Genomic DNA, 22845 nt, shown 5'->3' with positions numbered 1-22845 from the left:
TGGATAAAAAGATAGATCTGATCATAAACTCAAAGTTCATCCGATCCCAACAAACACACCGCAAAAAGAGTTACATCATATGGATCTCCAAGAGACCATTGTATTGAGAATCAAACGAGAGAGAGGAATCCATCTAGCTACTAACTATGGACCGGAAGGTCTACAAAGAACTACTCACACATCATCGGAGAGGCACCAATGGAAGTGGTGAACCCCTCCGTGATGGTTGAAGGTAATATGCCCTAGAGGCAATAACAAAGTTGTTATTTTATATTTCCTTATATCATGATAAATGTTTATTATTCATGCTAGAATTGTATTAACCAGAAACTTGATACATGTGTGGATACATAGACAGAACATCGTGTCCCTAGTAAGCCTCCACTAGACTAGCTCGTTAATCAAAGAAGGTTAAGTTTCGTAACCATAGACATGTGTTTTCATTTGATGAACGGGATCACATCATTAGGAGAATGATGTTGTCGGTGTACAAAAGAAGGGGTGCACCTTTGTACCCCTTTACCTATGCACGGGTAGTCGGAGCCGCGCCCACGGCCACACCAAGCAGAGCAGGGGAGGTGAACCAAGGCAAAACCGAAGCCCAAGACAGCCAGAGCAACGCCAAGACCAAGAACGCAAAGAAGCAAAGGGGCGGAGCAGTTTCCCCCGGCAAGACCCTTGCTGGGGCAGCACGCCCAAACACCAACAGGGCGAGCCACACTTGAGCCCACGTCCCCAACACCATCAGTCACGTGGGGCCGGGGCTCGGGAGGCACCTCTGTGGTGGCATGCAGATCTTTGTGAAGACATATTCAAGATCAGATGAGGATTAGAAGACAACGATCCTCGGCGAGATCCTTGCCGAGGAGAGCCACGAGGCCCCCGGCAAGATTCTTGCCGGGGACGACAGCACGCCACGGCAAGACCCTTGCCGGGCCCCCCGGCAAGGCTCTCGCCAAAGACGCCAGCAGGACCACTGCCAGGCCCGCACCAGCCAAGTCTCCACCGCCGTTCACATGCAGCTGCCAGCCCAAACCAGCTGGGCAGGCACCTGCGCGACAACATGCAGCTTCCAGGCCAACTCAGCAATCGCCTGCGTGGCGGCATGCAGATCTTCGTGAAGACCCTACCACCGCGCCACCTCAGCTGCCTGCCTGCCTACATGGCGCCGCATGCATCGCTGGCCAGGGCGTGTGTCGAAGCGAGGAGGAGTGGCGACGGATGGGACGGGCCTCGCCCCCGTCCTTGATAAAGCTAGGGGACACCTCAGCGGTGCATTAAATGCGACTTGTCCTGTAATCCAAGCGATAAGCTCGCAATACTGTACGCCTTTCCACCTCATGTATGCCACTGTGGCAGCCCCTTTCGCCTATAAAAGGAGGCCCATGGCATACTGGAGAGGGATTCTGCTTTTTCGACCCACGCACTCACCATAGCTAGTTCGAGAGCTCAAGAACTCTCTGAAATACACCCACCAAAGCAGGACTAGGGTTTTACGCATCCTTGCGGCCCGAACCTGGGTAAACGATCCTCGTGCTGATTACTAATCCTGCTCTTCTCGCAACCCTGCGCCCCGGCAACCGTAGTAGGGATTCTTGTGATCCCATAGGTGTCGTTCCACACCGACATCTTTGGCGCGCCAGGTAGGGGGCGCAATTGTGAGAATCTGGTCTAGTAGCTAGCCTAGCGTTTCTTTATCGCCATGGCTCCCAAGAAGAAGACGGCCACGACGATTGGCTCGTCGGGGGCCGAACGGCCCGTACCACTACGGGCGAGCAGCAGCCCGGTCGCGGACAGGACCCGGGCCGCGGTCCGCGAGCACCAGTATCACCCTGGCAGCCAGAGCCTGGCGAGCGGCGTCGTTCGCATGCCCGACGATCGCCCGCACGTCGCCAGATCCAAAGATGGAGCTGGGGCCCCCGCAGGCGGCACGGGGCCCTCCAGGGGTGTCCTTGTGCCACCTCCGGGTGGCGCAGCGACCTCCAAGACACCCACGCCAGTGACCACTGCGCGCTCTTCCCATGGTGCGCGCGACGAACAGCGTCACCACGCCGGCGACCCTGGGCACCGCCGTGGGAAGAGCCCTGTGCGTCATCCGCAGGATGAAGGATTTCAGCATGCCCGCCGAAGTGCTGGCGAAAATGGCGTGCAGCCGCTGGGCCGTGTTGGAGCTCCTTCTAACATGGTTAGAAGTCGAAGCACGCCACAGTCCACACAACTATCGCCACCACCCACGCCAGCGGAAGCTTTGGCGCGCGCAGCTGCTCCTCGACTTCCCTCCTGCTGCAGAGAAGCTCGACGAGTGGAGGGCCACCATCCGGAGCCTCGTTGTCGTCGCCAACAAAGACGATCCGCGACCGGCAAGGCCCTCGGGTCGGCTCTCCACCGAGCCACCACATGCTGGCGCTGGGAGGACTGGGGGAGCTGCGTCCACGGTGCACTCTCCTCCTCCTCGCCAGCCGCCGTGGGCGTCTGCCCGTCATGACGACGCTTGTGATAACATCTCTATAGCCTCGTTCGACCTGCGGACCCACCGCGACCAGCGCCAAGTTCTTTGAGAATGAGCTCACGAAGATGCTCGGACCACTATTGAGCACGGGCGTGATACACGCCACCAATCGGACAAGCGGGCGGGACCCGCTATGGACCACCCAACACTGGGGGTCTTCGGCGGCCTACCTTACGAGGTGGGCTGCCCGGCCTTTACCCGTGAGCTGGGGCAGTTCCAGCGGCCGTCCCACCGCACGTTCAAGCCCGACGTCGACGGGAAGTACACTGGCAAGACCCATCCGTCCGAGTTCCTCAGCATCTACACCATCGCGATGCAGGCAGCCGGAGCTCGCGACGACAAGGTGCTTGCCAATTATTTCCCGCTGGCACTGAAGCCCAATGTTATGTCTTGGTTGATGCACTTGCCGGCGGGTTCCATTTCTTCTTGGTTGGATCTGTGCCATGAGTTCGTTGGCGCCTTCACAGGAGGCGACCAAGCTCATGGCCAGGCCAGTGATCTGCATATCATCCCCCAGAAGGAAGGGGAAACCCTGTGCAAGTACATCCAGAGGTTCAGCCGGGTGCAGTACAACATCCCTGACGTTCATCCCACCGCTGTGATCAGTGCGTTCCACCAGAACGTGCACAATCGCAAGATGCGCAAAGAGCTGGCGATGACCAAGGTTAAGGATGTAGCCGAGCTCTACGTTCTGGCCGGTAAATGCGCCCGGGCTGAAGAGGGAAGGAAGTACGCCGGCGAAGACGCCGGTGCGGAAACCGACTCTACCGACGAAGACGCCGCCACCCCAACGAAGAAGGGCCGGCGTCGCAACAGGAAACGCAAGGGCAAGGCCGTACTTGCCATTGAGCGGTCTGACGACCCCGGCGCTGCCAAGAAGGTCAAGGCAAACGGCCCCGGCAAGGAGATTGCCGGGTGCGCCGCCTGCCGGGCCTTAGCAGCTGCCGACAAGCCAGGGGGCTCTGGCAAGCAATACTGCAAGATCCATCGCACCAAGGGCCACGACCTCCAGAACTGCCGACAAGTCGAGATGCTTGCTGAAAAGCAAAAGGACGAGTATGAAAGGCAGGACAAGGAGAAAGGTCAGGATGGTGCTGAAGGATCCGGCAAGAAGCGTGGCGGCCAAGGAAGCCGCCCCGGCAAGGACAACCAGCAAGCGAGGCCCGCCCGGGGCCGTGACAAGAAACAAGAAGACGATGATCACGACAAGGACGACGAGTCTGGTGAGCAAGAGTTCCGGAAGGCTACGGAGGCCATGTGCGTCGATGGTGGCGCCTCGCTGCATACTTCTCACCGCCAGCTCAAGCAGTGGGCGCGTGAGATTACAGCAGCGGAGCCGTCGTTCGACGCTCAGAAGCCGCTGAATTGGTCCAGCACGCCCCTCACCTTTGACGTCGAGGACCACCCTGATCGCACGACCGCGGTCGGGTGTTTGCCATTGTTGGTCTCACCAACGATACACAACCTCAAGGTGAACAAGATGTTGGTTGACGGCGGGGCCGGCCTGAACTTGATCTCACCCGTCGTGATCAAAAGGCTGCAAATTCCTGATGAAGACCTCGAGGAAATGGGCACGTTTCAAGGGGTCAATCCGGAGGAGCCAACCGAAGGGGAAGGTCACACTGCCCGTGACCTTTGGAGGAGAGTTGAACTACAGGACGGAGAGGATCATCTTCGACGTGGCCGAGATCCCCTTGCCCTACAACGGGATCCTCGGCCGCCCGGCACTAGCCAAGTTCATGGCGGCATCACACTACGCCTACAACATGCTAAAGATGCCCGGGTCGTTGACCATCATCTTCGTCCCCTCCGACAAGAAGGACACGCTGATTTGCGCCGACCAACTCTACCGGGAAGCTATTGCAGCAGCTGCCGTCAAGGCACCTGCTCCTGCCGCTGAAGGCCCGGGAGGGAAGAAGAAGCCCGGCAAGACCTCTCGCACCCACTCCGGCAAGCGCACCTTGCTACCTCTTGAGCACTGCGTTGGTTTTCCCTTGAAGAGGAAAGGGTGATGCAGCAAAGTAGCGTAAGTATTTCCCTCAGTTTTTGAGAACCAAGGTATCAATCCAGTAGGAGGCTACACGCAAGTCCCTCGCACCTACACAAACAAATAAATCCTCGCAATCAACGCGATAAGGGGTTGTCAATCCCTACACTGTCACTTACGAGAGTGAGATCTGATAGATATGATAAGATAATATTTTTGGTATTTTTGTGATAAAGATGCAAAGTAAAGTAAACAAAATAAAAATGGCGCCGGAAATAGCTAAGTGTTGGAAGATTAATATGATGGAAAATAGACCCGGGGGCCATAGGTTTCACTAGTGGCTTCTCTCAAGAGCATAAGTATTTTATGGTGGTGAACAAATTACTGTTGAGCAATTGACAGAATTGAGCATAGTTATGAGAATATCTAGGTATGATCATGTATATAGGCATCACGTCTGAGACAAGTAGACCGACTCCTGCCTGCATCTACTACTATTACTCCACACATCGACCGCTATCCAGCATGCATCTAGAGTATTAAGTTCATAAGAACAGAGTAACGCTTTAAGCAAGATGACATGATGTAGAGGGATAAATTCATGCAATATGATAAAAAAAACCATCTTGTTATCCTCGATGGCAACAATACAATACGTGCCTTGCTGCCCCTACTGTCACTGGGAAAGGACACCGCAAGATTGAACCCAAAGCTAAGCACTTCTCCCATTGCAAGAAAGATCAATCTAGTAGGCCAAACCAAATTGATAATTCGAAGAGACTTGCAAAGATAACCAATCATACATAAAAGAATTCAGAAGATTCAAATATTGTTGATAGATAAACTTGATCATAAACCCACAATTCATCGGTCTCAACAAACACACCGCAAAAGAAGATTACATCGAATAGATCTCCACAAGAGAGGGGAGAACATTGTATTGAGATCCAAAAAGAGAGAAGAAGCCATCTAGCTAATAACTATGGACCCGAAGGTCCGAGGTAAACTACTCACACTTCATCGCAGAGGCTATGGTGTCGATGTAGAAGCCCTCCGTGATCGATGCCCCCTCCGGCGGAGCTCCAGAACAGGCTCCAAGATGGGATTTCGTGGGTACAGAAGGTTGCGGCGGTGGAATTAGGTTTTTGGCTCCGTATCTGATCGTTTGGGGGTACGTAGGTATATATAGGAGGAAGGAGTACATTGGTGGAGCAACGTGGGGCCCACGAGGGTGGAGGGCACGCCTGGGGGGGTAGGCGCGCCCCCTACCTCATGGCTTCCTACTTGATTTCTTGACGTAGGGTCCAAGTCCTCTGGATCATGTTCGTTCCGAAAATCACGTTCCCGAAGGTTTCATTCCGTTTGGACTCCGTTTGATATTCTTTTTCTGCGAAACTCTGAAATAGGCAAAAAACAGCAATTCTGGGCTGGGCCTCCGGTTAATAGGTTAGTCCCAAAAATAATATAAAAGTGTATAATAAAGCCCAATAATGTCCAAAACAGAAGATAATATAGCATGGAGCAATAAAAAATTATAGATACGTTGGACACGTATCAAGCATCCCCAAGCTTAATTACTGCTCGTCCTCGAGTAGGTAAATGATAAAAACAGAATTTTTGATGCGGAATGCTACTTGGCATAATTTCAATGTAATTCTTCTTAATTGTGGTATGAATATTCAGATCCGAAAGATTCAAGATAAAAGTTCATATTGACATAAAAATAATAATACTTCAAGCATACTAACTAAGCAATTATGTCCTCTCAAAATAACATGGCCAAAGAAAGTTCATCCCTACAAAATCATATAGTTTAGTCATGCTCCATTTTCGTCACACAAAAAATGCTCTCATCATGCACAACCCCGATGACAAGCCAAGCAATTGTTTCATACTTTAGTAATCTCAAACTTTTTCAACCTTTACGCAATACATGAGCGTGAGCCATGGATATAGCACTATGGGTGGAATAGAATATGATGATGGGGGTTATGTGGAGAAGACAAAAAAGGAGAAAGTCTCACATCAATGAGGCTAATCAATGAGCTATGGAGATGCCCATCGATTGATGTTAATGCAAGGAGTAGGGATTGCCATGCAACGGATGCACTAGAGCTATAAATATATGAAAGCTCAACAAAAGAAACTAAATGGGTGTGCATCAAACTTGCTTGCTCACGAAGACCTAGGGCACTTGAGGAGGCCCATTTTTGGAATATACAAGCCAAGTTCTATAATGAAAAATTCCCACTAATATATGAAAGTGACAAAACAAGAGACTCTCTATCATGAAGATTATGGTAAAAGGATAGTAACATTGTCCCTTCTCTCTTTTTCTCTCATTTTTTTGGGCCTTCTCTTTTTTATGGCCTTTCTCTCTTTTTTTTCCTCACTTGGGACAATGCTCTAGAAAATGATGATCATCACACTTATATTTATTTACAACTCAATGATTACAACTCGATACTAGAACAAAGTATGACTCTATATGAATGCCTCCGGCGGTGTACCGGGATATGCAATGAACCAAGAGTGACATGTATGAAAGAATTATGAACGGTGGCTTTGCCACAAATACTATGTCAACTACATGATCATGCAAAGCAATATGACAATGATGAACGTGTCATGATAAACGGAATGGTGGAAAGTTGCATGGTAATATATCTCGGAATGGCTATGGAAATGCCATAATAGGTAGGTATGGTGGCTGTTTTGAGGAACATATAAGGAGGTTTATGTGTGAAAGAGCGTATCATATCACGGGGTTTGGATGCACCGGCGAAGTTTGCACCAACTCTCAATGTGAGAAAGGGCAATGCACGGTACCGAAGAGGCTAGCAATGGTGGAAAGGTGAGAGTGCGTATAATCCATGGACTCAACATTAGTCATAAAGAACTCACATACTTATTGCAAAAATCTACAAGCCATCAAAAACCAAGCACTACGCGCATGCTCCTAGGGGGATAGATTGGTAGGAAAAGACCATCGCTCGTCCCCGACCGCCACTCATAAGGAGGACAATCAAAGAACACCTCATGTTTCAAATTTGTTACATAACGTTTACCATACGTGCATGCTACGGGACTTGCAAACTTCAACACAAGTATTTCTCAAATTCACAACTACTCAACTAGCACAACTTTGATATCACTACCTCCATGTCTCAAAACAATCATCAAGCATCAAACTTCTCTTAGTATTCAACACACTCATAAGAAAGTTTTTACTAATCTTGAATACCTAGCATATTAGGATTTTTAAGCAAATTATCATGATATTTAAGACTCTCAAAATAATCTAAGTGAAGCATGAGAGATCAATAGTTTCTATAAAACAAATCCACCACCGTGCTCTAAAAGATATAAGTGAAGTACTAGAGCAAAAACTATATAACTCAAAAGATATAAGTGAAGCACATAGAGTATTCTAATAATTTCCGAATCATGCGTGTCTCTCTCAAAAGGTGTGTACAGCAAAGATGATTGTGGTAAACTAAAAAGCAAAGACTCAAATCATACAAGACGCTCCAAGCAAAACACATATCATGTGGTGAATAAAAATATAGCTCCAAGTAAAGTTACCGATGGAAGTAGACGAAAGAGGGGATGCCTTCCGGGGCATCCCCAAGTTTTGGCTTTTTGGTGTCCTTAGATTATCTTGGGGGTGCCATGGGTATCCCCAAGCTTAGGCTCTTGCCACTCCTTGTTCCATAATCCATCAAATCTTTCACCCAAAACTTGAAAACTTCACAACACAAAACTTAGCAGAAAATCTCGTGAGCTCCGTTAGCGAAAGAAAACAAAAGACCACTTCAAGGTACTGTAATGAAATCATTCTTTATTTATATTGGTGTTAAACCTACTTTATTCCAACTTCTCTATGGTTTATAAACTCTTTTACTAGCCATAGATTCATCAAAATAAGCAAACAACACACGAAAAACAGAATCTATCAAAAACAGAACAGTCTGTAGTAATCTGTAACTAACGCAAACTTATGGAACTCCAAAAGATCAGCCAAAATAGGACGACCTAGAAAATTTATTTATTGATCAGCAGCAATTGGAATCAATATTTTATCACGTTCTGGTGATTTTTAACAATTTTTTTCGTGAACAGAAAGTTTCTGGAAATTACAGCAAGATCAAATAACTGTCATCCAAGAAGATCCTATAGGTTTGACTTGGCACAAACACTAATTAAAACATAAAAACACATCTAACCAGAGGCTAGATCAAATATTTATTCCTAAACAAAAGCAAAAAGCAAAAAACTAAAAATAAAATTGGGTTGCCTCCCAACAAGCGCTATCGTTTAACGCCCCCGGCAACGGCGCCAGAAATCCTTCTTGCTACCTCTTAAGCACTGCGTTGGTTTTCCCTTGAAGAGGAAAGGGTGATGCAGCAAAGTAGCGTAAGTATTTCCCTCAGTTTTTGAGAACCAAGGTATCAATCCAGTAGGAGGCTACACGCAAGTCCCTTGCACCTACACAAACAAATAAATCCTCGCAACCAACACGATAAGGGGTTGTCAATCCCTACACGGTCACTTACGAGAGTGAGATCTGATAGATATGATAGGATACTATTTTTGGTATTTTTGTGATAAAGATGCAAAGTAAAGTAAACAAAATAAAAATGGTGCCAGAAATAGCTAAGTGTTGGAAGATTAATATGATGGAAAATAGACCCGGGGCCATAGGTTTCACTAGTGGCTTCTCTCAAGAGCATAAGTATTTTACGGTGGGTGAACAAGTTACTGTTGAGCAATTGACAGAATTGAGCATAGTTATGAGAATATCTAGGTATGATCATGTATATAGGCATCACGTCCGAGACAAGTAGACCGACTCCTGCCTGCATCTACTACTATTACTCCACACATCGACCGCTATCCAGCATGCATCTAGAGTATCAAGTTCATAAGAACAGAGTAACGCTTTAAGCAAGATGACATGATGTAGAGGGATAAATTCATGCAATATGATAAAAAAAACATCTTGTTATCCTCGATGGCAACAATACAATACATGCCTTGCTGCCCCTACTGTCACTGGGAAATGACACCGCAAGATTGAACCCAAAGCTAAGCACTTCTCCCATTGCAAGAAAGAGCAATCTAGTAGGCCAAACCAAATTGATAATTCGAAGAGACTTGCAAAGATAACCAATCATACATAAAAGAATTCAGAAGATTCAAATATTGTTGATAGATAAACTTGATCATAAACCCACAATTCATCAGTCTCAACAAACACACCGCAAAAGAAGATTACATCGAATAGATCTCCACAAGAGAGGGGAGAACATTGTATTGAGATCCAAAAAGAGACAAGAAGCCATCTAGCTAATAACTATGGACCCGAAGGTCTGAGGTAAACTACTCACACTTCATCGGAGAGGCTATGGTGTCGATGTAGAAGCCCTCCGTGATCGATGCCCCTCCGATGGAGCTCCGGAACAGGCCCCAAGATGGGATTTCATGGGTACAGAAGGTTGCTGCGGTGGAATTAGGTTTTTGGATCCGTATCTGATCATTTGGGGGTACGTAGGTATATATAGGAGGAAGGAGTACGTCGGTGGAGCAACATGGGGCCCATGAGGGTGGAGGGCGCGCCTGGGGGGTAGGCGCGCCCCCCTACCTCGTGGCTTCCTACTTGATTTCTTGACGTAGGGTCCAAGTCCTCTGGATCATGTTCGTTCTGAAAATCACGTTCCCGAAGGTTTCATTCCGTTTGGACTCCGTTTGATATTCTTTTTCTGTGAAATTCTGAAATAGGCAAAAAAACAGCAATTCTGGGCTGGGCCTCCGGTTAATAGGTTAGTCCGAAAAGTAATATAAAAGTGTATAATAAAGCCCAATAATGTCCAAAACAGAAGATAATATAGCATGGAGCAATCAAAAATTATAGATACGTTGGAGACGTATCACACCTCCTCGGAGTGTTGTGCTACCGTCGAGGATGTGCCAGAGAGCTCTACCGGAAGAGCAAGAAATCCAGAGCTGAGCCGCCGCAGACCAAGAAGGTGTCCGTCAGGGAGGATGGCACGGGAGGGGCCTTCACCATAGGCTCCACGCTCAACAGCAAATAGGAAGGCGCGCTCGTCACCTTCCTACAGGCGAATATCGACGTGTTTGCGTGGCAAGCATCCGACATCCCCGGTGTTCCCAGGGAGGTTATTGAGAACCACCTAGCTGTCTGTCCTCGTGCGCGGCCTGTCAAGCAGAAGGTCAGAAAGCAGGCTCTGGAGAGGTAGGAGTTCATCATAGAGGAGATCAGGAAGTTGGAAGCGGCAGGTTTGGTGAGAGGAGTGCTCCACCCGACGTGGTTGGCCAATCCGGTAGTGGTGCGCAAGGCAAATGGGAAGTGGAGGCTATGTATTGACTACACAGATATCAATAAGGCTTGTCCTAAGGACCTCTTCCCGTTGCCGCGCATCGACCAGATTGTCGACTCCACGGCCGGGTGTGATCTATTGTCATTCCTCGACGCCTACTCGAGCTACCACCAAATCTTCATGACAAGAGAAGATGAAGAGAAGACAGCAACCATGTGGTATGTATTGCTTTTTACGGATGCCTTTTGGGTTGAAGAGTGCTGGCTCGACGTTTGCAAGAGCAGTCCAAATTGGTTTTGAACCCCAGCTCCATAGAAATATGGAAGCATACATGGATGACATAGTGGTCAAGACCAAAGACGGGGCAACTCTTGTGCAAGATCTGGAAGAGACATTTGCCAACCTGCGCAAGATCAACCTCAAGCTGAACCCTGAGAAGTGTGTCTTCGGCATTCCGTCCGGCAAGCTTCTCGGGTTCTTTGTGTCGCAGCGCGGGATCGAGGCAAACCCAGACAAAATCAAGGCTATTGAGCAGATTGAGGCGCCCAAGCGGATCAAGGATGTGCGTCGGCTCACCAGCTGCGTCGCCGCCATGAGCCGATTCATCTCCAAGTCCGCCGAGCGCGCCCTTCCTTTCTTCAAAATCTTGAAGAAGGCAGGCCCAATGGAGTGGACCCCATAAGCCGAGGCAGCATTGCAGGATCTAAAGAAATACCTTTCCTCCACGCCGATACTGGTTGCGCCTAAACCACAAGAGCCGTTGCTGCTGTATCTAGCGGCGACGAATCAAGTGGTCAGCGCCGCACTGGTGGCACAGAGGGAGGTCGACGAGGAGGCAGTGACGGCGGCCGAACCAGCGGATGGGAAGCCAAAGATTCCCTCGGCAGGGCCTGGTGCCGGCAAGGCGAGGCCCCCGGCAGAGTCTGATGCCACCAAGGCAGTGCCCGCGCAGTCGAGTGAGGTGGTGCAGAAGAAGAAGATGATGTAGCACCCGGTTTACTTTGTCAGCTCCCTCTTGCAGTGATCTAGGTCGAGGTACTCCGGTGTGCAGAAATTGCTCTTCGGCCTCCTTATGGCCTCGAGGAAGCTGCTTCATTACTTCCAAGCCCACGAAATCACTATCGTCACCCACCTCCCATTGCAACGGATACTGCATAACCCAGATGCAACCGGAAGGATTGTGGAATGGGCCTTGGAGTTGTCAAGTTTCGGTTTGAAGTTTGAAAGTACCTCGACAATCCAGAGCAGAGTCTTGGCGGAGTTCATTGCAGAATGGACCTCAACGCCTGACGAAGAAATCCAAGAGACCACTCTCCCAGGCAAGGAAGCAGACCGCGACTGGATCATGTACTTTGATGGGGCTTTCTCGCTGCAAGGCGCCGGTGCCGGTGTGCTGCTCGTCGCACCCACCGGAGAGCACCTCAAGTACATGATCCAGATGCACTTCCCTAGGGAGATGTCCACCAACAACACTGCTGAGTACGAGGGATTGCTCGCCGGTCTCAGGATCGCGGCAGACCTCGGGGTTAAGAAGCTCATCGTCAAGGGTGACTCGCAGCTTGTTGTTAGGCAGGTCAACAAGGATTACCAGAGCCCATTGATGGAGGCCTACGTAGATGAGGTGAGAAAGCTGGAGGAGCGCTTTGACGACATCTAAGCGGAGCACGTCCCCCAAGCGGAGAACGACATCGCCGATTACCTGTCAAAGCGTGCTGCATTCAAGCTACCTATGGAGCCGGGTACCTTTTTGCTCCGTTTAACTCAGCCATCCGTCGAACCATCAACAGAGCAGAACAAGCGGAGGAAATCAGGTCCCGGCAAGTACCTTCCCGCCGAGCCCCCTGGGACGGCCGGCAAGGATGTTGCAGTGCACACTGAGCCTGCCCAAGAGCAACTGGCTCCGGCAAGGCGTCAAGCCCTGGCCGTAGAGACAGCCCCTCCCATGGCGGAAGAGATGCCTTTGGTCCTTGCCGTCGAGCCCCAGGCTCCGGCATGGGCGCAGCATACCGTCCAATTCCTCCAAACAGGGGAGCTTTCTGAGGAGCAAGAAGAAGCGGAGAAAGTAGCCCGTCGGTCCGCCCTGTACCAGTTCGTCGATGACGTCCTGTACAGGAGAAGGCCGAACGGTGTGAAATTGAAGTACATCCCCCGGAAGGAAGGAGTGGAGCTATTGGCGGGGATACATGGAGGCATATGTGGCTCCCACATAGGGTCAAGGGCCCTTGCCGGCAAGGCGTTCCGGCAAGGTTTCTTCTGGCCCACCGCCCTCTAGGATGCGACGGCACTAGTAACCAAGTGTGAAGCGTGTCAGTTCCATTCAAAGAAGCTTCATCAACCAGCTCAAGCCCTTCAAACAATCCCTCTCTCCTGGCCACTCTCGGTCTGGGGGCTCGATATACTGGGCCCTTTCCCCCGCGCTGTCGGGGGCTTTGAGTACTTGTACGTTGCAATCGACAAGTTCACAAAGTGGCCGGAAGTAGAAGCAGTGAGAAAGGTGACTGCTCAGTCAGCCGTCAAGTTCTTCAAGGGACTGGTCTGCCATTTTGGTGTGCCGAACAGAGTCATCACCGACAACGGCACGCAGTTCACAAGCCACACCTTCATGCAATACATTCAAGACCTCGGTAGCAAGGTCTGTTTTGCTTCCGTGGCACACCCACGGAGCAACGGCCAAGCGGAGAGGGCGAATGCTGAAGTGTTGAGAGGCCTGAGAATGAAGACCTTTGACAAGCTGCACAAGAGTGGAAGGCGCTAGATTGATGAGTTGCCGGCGGTTCTTTGGTCGATCAGGACGACGCCAAATCGAGCCACCGGTGAGACACCCTTTGCCCTAGTATATGGGGCGGAGGCAGTTCTCCCCACGGAACTCATATACGGGTCACCTCGAGTGCTCGCTTATGATGAGCTTGAGCAAGAGCAGTTGCGGCAAGATGATGCAATGCTCCTTGAGGAAGATCATCTTTGGGCGGCTGTGAGAGCAGCATGCTACCAGCAAGCCTTGCGCCGCTACCATACCCGCAGGGTTCACGCCCGAAGCTTTGAGGAAGGTGACCTTGTTCTTCGGCGCGTTCAGTCGGCCAAGAATTCCAACAAGTTGACGCCAAAGTGGGAAGGCCCTTATCGGGTAATACGAGTCACCAGGCCCGGCGCAGTCCGCCTGGAGACCGAAGATGCTGTCCCAGTGAGCAACTCCTGGAACATCAAGCATCTTTGCAAGTTTTACCCATAAGGCGCGGCTTGCCGGGCCTCCCGGCAAGCCACCTTTTGTACAAGCTTTGCCGGCAAGGCATGTAACCCTTTGTACAAAGCCAGGCGCAGACCCTGAGCATAAATAAATGAAGCGCCGGCGCCCTAAGTTATAGCATGCATGCTAGGTCGAATCTCTTCCTTGGTTAGGGTTGATAGTGCTTAGCGGCGACTAACCCCTAGCCTAGAGGTCGAGTGCGCGTCTATCTGTTTCTTATCTGTCCTTCTTTGGTTCGTAGGGCACATGAGCACTTCTGCTGAGCTACTTGGAAGAAAGGAAACGGACCGGCGTCCTTACCCCAGCAAACCAGAGTTGCCGGGGGCTGCAAGCACAAGGATCCAACCGCGGCAAGACAAGGTTGCCGGGGGCTGCAGATCCAGATAAGTCTTTCATCCTCTATCATGCATTTCGGAACGGAACTGGGATATGTGAAACCTCATTTTATTTCTAGGTCACCGTGCTCCCCTTTTCTGTACCCAAGGATTATCTCCTAGGCCCGGATTTGGTTGTAGTCGCGGTGGCAAGGAAGTAGAACGAGGAGCCTAAGCCCGCTTCATCCCTGCCTCCGCCAAGGGCGCGAGAATGGTCGAGCGAAGTGGGGGGACGGCAAGGCCTATTGCCGGGTGAAAAACGTTTATCTTAAATTGTAACAAGGATTCGCTCCTTGTCGCGGGGTCTACCCACGAACGAAAAACCCGGCACACATCCTTTTTTCATTAAAAACATCCCACACAGGTACAGTCCATACGGAATGAAAAACATGAACAAGGGGGATTACAAGCTTTAAATTTAACAAGGCCCGAAGGCTTACAGATTAAAAAAGAGATGAGATGCCCGTAATCCCTTTCTTGTCCCTCTCCTCAAGAGGCAGGTCAAGGAGGCGAAAGGGCAAAAGGGGCGCCTAGGCGAGCTACGAGCAGCAGAAAGCACCAAGAGAACACCTCGGTGGCCGCACATGGGTGGGCCGGTGATGACGGTGCCGGGAAAGGAGCTGGAAGATGAGGCGGCAGGACCGGCAATACGCGATGAAGGCGTCGGTGCCCGCGTACTCCGAGTTGACGACCTTGCCACCCGCCCTCTTCCTCTTTCGCAACCTCCCAACGCCAGCCGCCCAAGGAGACGACCCCGAGAAGTTCAAGGAGCTGGCCCCACCCCCGGCAAAACTCTGCCGGAGGAGCGGCCAAGTGCAGATGCTGCTGCTGCCGCACCTGCCCAGGCGCGGGGTGTCCGACGCTTAGTCGGACTCCTCCCCGTCATCTTCCCCGCTGTCCTCCTCATCACTTTCGCTCGAGAAAGAGCTTCCATCGTCGGAATCTCCGTCGGAGGAGCTCTCCACGCAGCACTTCAGGCGAGTCCCGAAGTCTCCAAAGACCTTGACGGAGAGCAGCCCGTCCTCCATTAATTTGAAGTAGAGGACGAGCCCCGCCGTCAGGCTGTGGATGCGAGCGAACGTCTTCCATCCACGGCGGAGGTACATGACCTGAGGAGCCGGGAAGTCGACGTCGACCCGCGTGCCCCCATTCCCACAGCCCCTCATGTGCAATCTGAGGAATTGGGGCGGGTCACGCTCCGTCTCCCGAGCAAACTGGGCGGGAAGACGAAGACGACGACGCGGAGGCCGGCGCAGCCTGATGAATAAGTCGCGGGGCTGGTCTCCAACATGGCCTTCCATCAGAAAAAGGCATCATTGGCGGGGGCGAAGCCGGCGCGCCGCCCCGTCCTCCTCTTCCCCGAGCACTACGACCTCTGCCCCGGCCTCGCCCACGGCCTCGCCCCCTCCCCCTTCCCCTCGCAGCCGGTTCCACCACCGCGGGCTCAGGAGGGGGAGGGACGCGCTGTCGAGCGGCGACCCTCGCCGCCACCGATGAAGGACCAGGATTCCCTTTCTCCATGGGGATTGAAAGGAAGAAGCGGAAGCAGGAGGAGATAGATGACAGAAGAGTGCGGGATGCCATTCCCCCTTCCCCCTCCTTATAAAGGGGCGGGGTCGGGGCTCGGCCGCCCCGCTCGACCAATCCAGCCACCAGAGGCGCAGGGAATCGAGACCGACCCGCTGCCCCAACCAGCGATGGCCCGGTTTCCCGCCTCCACCGCTTGCCACCCCAAGCGCATGGAGGACGCGTGGCAAACGTGCAGAATCGAGGGGACGGGTGAAGCAACCTCTCCCCACCCCGTGATCATGGGGTGTGGACGCCTTGGAGATCGCAACCCGGCCCCGCGCAGTAAATAAGCCGCGCCTCCACGCCTCCCTCCTTTTATGGGGAAGGCGCGAGCTGCCCATTTACTGCGATGTGACGCATGCGTGCATGAACCGCCCCACGCATGCCGCCCACGTCACGTGCACCCCTCCACGTCGCGCCTTCAACGCTGATTGTGGGAAGCGCATCGCATGAAAAGTTTTACCGCGGTAAAAACCGCCCCGCCTGCCCGCACCGTTTTGGGCCTGGCCCAACAACGTGTCGCCCTTATGTGTGGCCCAGGCCCGGGGGCTCCTGTCGGTGTACAAAAGAAGGGGCGCACCTTTGTACCCCTTTACCTGTGCACGGGCAGTCGGAGCCGCACCCACGGCCACACCTAGCAGAGCAGGGGAGGTGAACCAAGGCAAAACCGAAGCCCAAGACAGCCAGAGCAATGCCAAGACCAAGAACGCAAAGAAGCAGAGGGGCGGAGCAGTTTCCCCCAGCAAGACCCTTGCCGGGGACTGCCTCAGCAGCCCCGGCAAGACCCTTGCCGGGGCAGCGCGCCCAAACACCAACCGGGCAAGCCACCCTTGAGCCCATGTCCCCAACACCATCAGTCACATGGGGCCGGGGCTCGGGAGGCACCTCTGTGGTGGCATGTAGATCTTTGTGAAGACATATTAAAGATCAGATGAGGATTAGAAGACAATGATCCTCGGCGAGATCCTTGCCGAGGAGAGCCACGAGGCCCCCGGCAAGATTCTTGCCGGGGACGACAGCGCGCCACGGCAAGACCCTTGCCGGGCCCCCCGGCAAGGCTCTCGCCAAAGACGCCAGCAGGACCACTGCCAGGCCCGCACCAGCCAAGTCTCCACCGCCGTTCACATGTAGCTGCCAGCCCAAACCAGCTGGGCAGGCACCTGCGTGGCAACATGCAGCTTCCAGGCCAACTCAGCAGGCGCCTGCGTGGCGGCATGCAGATCTTCGTGAAGACCCTACCACCGCACCACCTCAACTGCCTGCCTGCCTACATGGCGCCGCATGCAACGTTGGCCAGGGCGCGTGTCGAAGCGAGGAGGAGCGGCGATGGATGGGACGGGCCTCGCCCCGTCCCCGATAAAGCTAGGGGACACCTCAGCGGCGCATTAAATGCGACTTGTCCTGTAATCCAAGCGATAAGCTCACAATACTGTACGCCTTTCCACCTCCTGTATGCCACTGTGGCAGCCCCTTTCGCCTATAAAAGGAGGCCCGTGGCATACTGGAGAGGGATTCGGCTTTTTCGAACCACGCACTCACCATAGTTAGTTCGAGAGCTCAAGAACTCTCTGAAATACACCCACCAAAGCAGGACTAGGGTTTTACGCATCCTCGCGGCCCGAACCTGGGTAAATGATCCTCATGCTGATTACTAATCCTGCTCTTCTCGCAACCCTGCGCCCCGACAACCGTAGTAGGGATTCTTGTGATCCCATAGGTGTCGTTCCACACCGACAGATGTGATGGACAAAAGACCCATCCGTTAGCTTAGGATGTTGATTGTTTAGTTTTATTGCTATTGCTTTCTTCATGTCATATACCGGATACCGGAGGAATACCTTGTGTGCTATCAAACGTCACAATGTAACTGGGTGATTATACAGATGCTCTACAGGTATCTCCGAAGGTGTTTGTTGGGTTGGCATAGATCGAGATTATGATTTGTCACTCTGAGTATCGGAGATGTATCTCTAGGCCCTCTCGGTAATGCACATCATAATAAGCCTTGCAAGCAATGTGACTAGTGAGTTAGTTGCAGGATGATGTATTACAGAATGAGTAAAGAGACTTGTCGGTAACGAGATTGAACTAGGCATGAAGATACCAACGATCGTATCTCGGGAAAGTAACATACCGATGACAAAGGGAATAACGTATGTTGTCATTATGGTACGACCGATAAAGATCTTCGTAGAATATGTAGGAACCAATATGAGCATCCAGGTTCCGCTATTGGTTATTGACCGGAGAGGTGACTCGGTCTTGTCTACATAGTTCTCGAACCCGTAGGATCCGCACGCTTAACATTCGGTGACGATTTTGTATTATATGAGTTATGTGATTTGGTGACCGAATGTTGTTCGGTGTCCCGTATGAGATCACGGACATGACGAGGAGTATCGAAATGGTTGAGAGGTAAAGATTCATATATAGGACAATAGTATTCGGACACCACAGGTGTTCTGGGGTTACCAGGTATGTATCGGGTCATCGGAAGAGGTTCCGGGCAACCCCCGGCAAGCTATATGGGCCTAATGGGCCAAGAGGGGAAACACACCAGCCACAAAGGGGCTGGTGCAGCCCCCCATATGGGCTGGCCAAATTGGAGAAGGAAAGGGGAAGAAGGTAAGAAAAAGGGAATAGGATTCCCCCTTCCCCCTCTTCCCTTCCTACTCCGAATAGGAATAGGAAAGGTGGGAGGCCGAATTGGGAGGACCCCGAGTAGGATTCCTCCTACTTGGGGCGCCCCCTTGGCTGCCTCCCCTCCCCTCCAACCTATATATATGAGGGGGGGGGACACCGCTAGAACACACAACATCAATTGTTTCTTAGCCGTGTGCAGTGCCCCCCTCCACTGTTTACTCCTCCGGTCATATTGTCGTAGTGCTTAGGAGAAGCCTTGCGCGGATCACATCACCATCACCGTCACCACGCTGTCGTGCTGACAAAACTCTCCCTTGCCACTTTGCTGGATCAAGAGTTCGAGGGACGTCATCGAGCTGAACATGTGCAGAACTCGGAGGTGCCGTACGTTCGATGCTTGATCGGTCGGAACAAGAAGAAGTTTGACTACATCAACCGCGTTGTCAAACGCTTCCGGTCTACGAGGGTACGTGGACACACTCTCCCCCTCTTGTTGCTATGCATCTCCTAGATAGATCTTGCGTGAGCGTAGGATTTTTTTTTTTTGAAATTGCATGCTACGTTCCCCAACAATGGTGTCTAGATTGGATCTGGTGGTTCTGGATTCTGTGGCGGCTGGAATTGATTTTCGTCGACTCCCCTAGGGTTTATGGAATATTGGGGTATTTATAGAGTAAAGAGGCTGTGCGGGGGGCACCCGAGGTGGGCACAACCCACCAGGGCACGCCTGGGCCTCCAGGCACGCCCTGGCGGGTTGTGCTCCCCTCGGAGTAGCCCCTAGGTGCTTCTTTGGCCCATTGGTTGTCTTCTGGTCCAAAAAAACCCACAAAAAGTTTCGCTGCATTTGGACTCCGTTTGGTATTCATTTCATGCGATGTAAAAAACATGCAAAAAACAACAACTGGCACTTGGCACTATGTCAATAGGTTAGTACCAAAAATGACTATAAAATGACTATAAAATGATTATAAAACATCCAAGATTGATAATATAACAACATGGAACAATCCAAAATCAAGCACTCACCCACTTGAGGGAAAATTGCTACTGTCCTACAAAACTCTGCGCTTGGAGGCCCAACACACGAGTCTACAAGAAGAAGGTTGCGTAGTAGACATCAAACTCTTTTCTGGCGCCATTCCCGAGGAGGTGAGTGCTTGAAGGTATATCTTTTGACCTTGGAATTGAATCTTTTAGTTTCTTGTTTTATCACTAGTTTAGTCTATAAAAGAAAACTAAAAAAATGGAATTGAGGTTGCCTCATATGCTTCATCTTTTTAATGTCTTTCATGAAAATGATGGAAAGGAAAAATTTTCCCAAGTGTTAGAAGAAGAAGTTCATAAAATGTTTGGCATAAAATCTTTGAATGATGAGCATGATTGCTATGTTGTTAGTATGAATTCTTTGAATATCCATAGTACTGATGATGATTGCACTAGTCATGATAAAAATGTTTCTTATAAGCATGTCAATTTTTGTGGAGTGCATATAGTTTGCAGTTACATACCAAAAAGGGAAGATAGATTTTGCAAGAGGCATAAGTATTTAGAAACTAAATGGTCGCAAGAGAGGCTAGATGTTTGTGCTGAAAGATTTATTTTTTCTCTCCGTCCTTGTGAACTTTGTAGTGAACGTGGTCATTTAAATCTCTAATGCAAATTGTTTCATGATCGTGTCCAAAAATTGTGATGACTTGATTTCCCTTGCGCATCATAATGAACTTAGTTTACTTCTGGAATATGAAGAAATGAAATGTATAACTAGGGATATTCCAAAATATAACCTTAAGAGATTTCTTGATTTTGATCTAGAGGAAACTTATATGTATTGTGCGGTAAATTGCATTGAGAATCCTTATATTACCAATTACATAAAGATAAGAAAACAAATAGAAGATGAAGAGAATACTAATGAAGGGGAAGATGTTTCCCAATATCCTCCTATTTTTTCTTTTTTTGAACCAGGCATAACCCCCTTCCATTACTTATCATAACAGAAATACATATAGTTCAGTGGTACCACACGTCCGACACAAACTGACTTAAGGAAACTAGAAAGGGGAAAGCGAGTTCAAAGCATCACTGGGAAACCCACCGCGAGCACTCATCATCGAGCAGCCCACTGTGGGACGAAAACCTAGTGACACCATAAATCAAGCTAAAACCTAGAGACTTTTAGACAGTTTGACACTCAAAAGGAAACTAATAGCAGGTCACAATCCACAAGGCTCACAAGCGAGCAGGTAACCACTCGCGCGGGAGCGGAGAACTAGCAAGATATAATCAAACCGAACAGGGAGGAAGCCCCCCCCCCCCCCGTCCACAGCAGTGTTGAAGAGAGCATCAAGCCATCGCTGCCTTAGCTGGAGCCACACAGATTCTCATCATCGTCTAAGCATTCGTCCTGAGCATCTTGGCTCCACGTTCCATTGCTTCCCGATCAGCACCAGCCATTAAACCTACCCAATATGTCAAAAAACCACAAGCGGAATATACCACGTTAAATGGAGTCTTAAGCTATTTTTGTTCAAAGGTAGCCTGGTTGCGACAATTCCAGATCGCCCAGCACACGGCTGCCAAGACAAAGATATAGAACCTGGCTCCATCTGGTAGGAAAACATAGCACCAGGAAAAGTATTGCCAAATGTTGTTCAGGCATAGAGTCGTGCCCAACACACACCAGACCGTCCTCCAAACCACCCGAGCAATGAGACAAGTGAAAAACAGATGTTGCGACATTTCAACGTCTCTGCAGAACAAGCATCTAGGATTGCTAGCTCACTCCCGCTTCTTCATGACTTCTCTAGTCAGGATAGCATCTTGGAACAGTTGCCATAAAAAAATTGAATTTTAAGGGGGATCTTGGCTTTCCCAATCCACGTGTAATCACATCATGCTAGGTGTCTTCCCACCTATTTTTTCTTATGATGAATCAAGTAACAAGGAGGAGCTTTTTATTCAACCAATCTTATCAATAAGGAGCTCCAGAAAGAGGATTAAACCCACACATGATGTGGAGAAGAAAAAGAAAAGACAGAGAAGCAAAGCTAAAAAGTTATCCCTCCCAAATGATGTTGCTCCTATTATTGTTATGCCCATTACTCATTGTGATGATTATGATTTGGAAAGTAATGGTACTTGTTATAATCTTGAGAATCTTTTTGACACCAACTTAGAAATTTGTGATGATAACAATTGCTATACTATTGGTGTTATTCATACTATTAATGATGAGAGTGATTATGCTTATGATATGCCAAGACACAAGCTTGGCGATGCTATGTTTGATGAGAATGACATATTTGAGAATTTATTTGCTGCAATTAATGTTTTCCCCAAGCTTGGGGATACTATGTTTAATGAAGATGCTATTTTTAGTCCTCCAAGCTTTGATGTGCAAATTTATTATGATGATAGCATGCCTCCTACTTATGATGATTGCAATATTTATGAAAGTGGGTTTGGAAGAGTGTCAACTTTAGATAATAATTATCCCACTATTTTGGAGGGTGTTGAATCTTATTATAATGATAAAAGTGGATTTGGAGAGGTCATGACTTTATTTAGTAATGATTCCACTATCTTGGGAGAGGTTTCAATTCATTATGATGAGAACGAAGTTGCTAGTTATGATGATTATTGTGATGACACTTATGTTATAAAAAGTAGTGATGATTATATTTATAAAACTTGTCATGATTATGATTACCCTTTTTCTGAACGTTACTCTTTTAATGTGGAAACAATTTATAGTATTCGAGTTTCTTATGATACTCCCACTATTCCTAATGAGAAGAATTTTGCTTATGTGGAGAGTAGTAAAATTTCTATGCTTATGGATCATGAAAATAATGCTTTATGCGATAGTTATATTGTTGAATTCATTCATGATGCCACTGAAAATTATTATGAGGGAGGAATATATGCTTGTAGGAATTGCAATAATATCAAGTTTCCTCTCTATGTGTTGAAAATCTTGAAGTCATGCTTGTTTTGCCTTCCTATGCTAGTTGATTCTTGTTCCCATAACTTGTTTGCTCACAAAATCCCTACACATAGGAAGTGGGTTAGACTGAAGTGTGCTAGTCATATTATTCATGATGCTCCCACTATGTTTCAATTCTTATATTTTATATGAGCATCATTGAAATCATCATGCCTAGCTAGAAAGGCATTAA

This window comes from Aegilops tauschii, chromosome 3 (assembly GCF_002575655.3).
Source record: "Aegilops tauschii subsp. strangulata cultivar AL8/78 chromosome 3, Aet v6.0, whole genome shotgun sequence".
NCBI lineage: Eukaryota > Viridiplantae > Streptophyta > Magnoliopsida > Poales > Poaceae > Aegilops > Aegilops tauschii.
Note: the sequence above shows the minus strand (reverse complement) of the source record.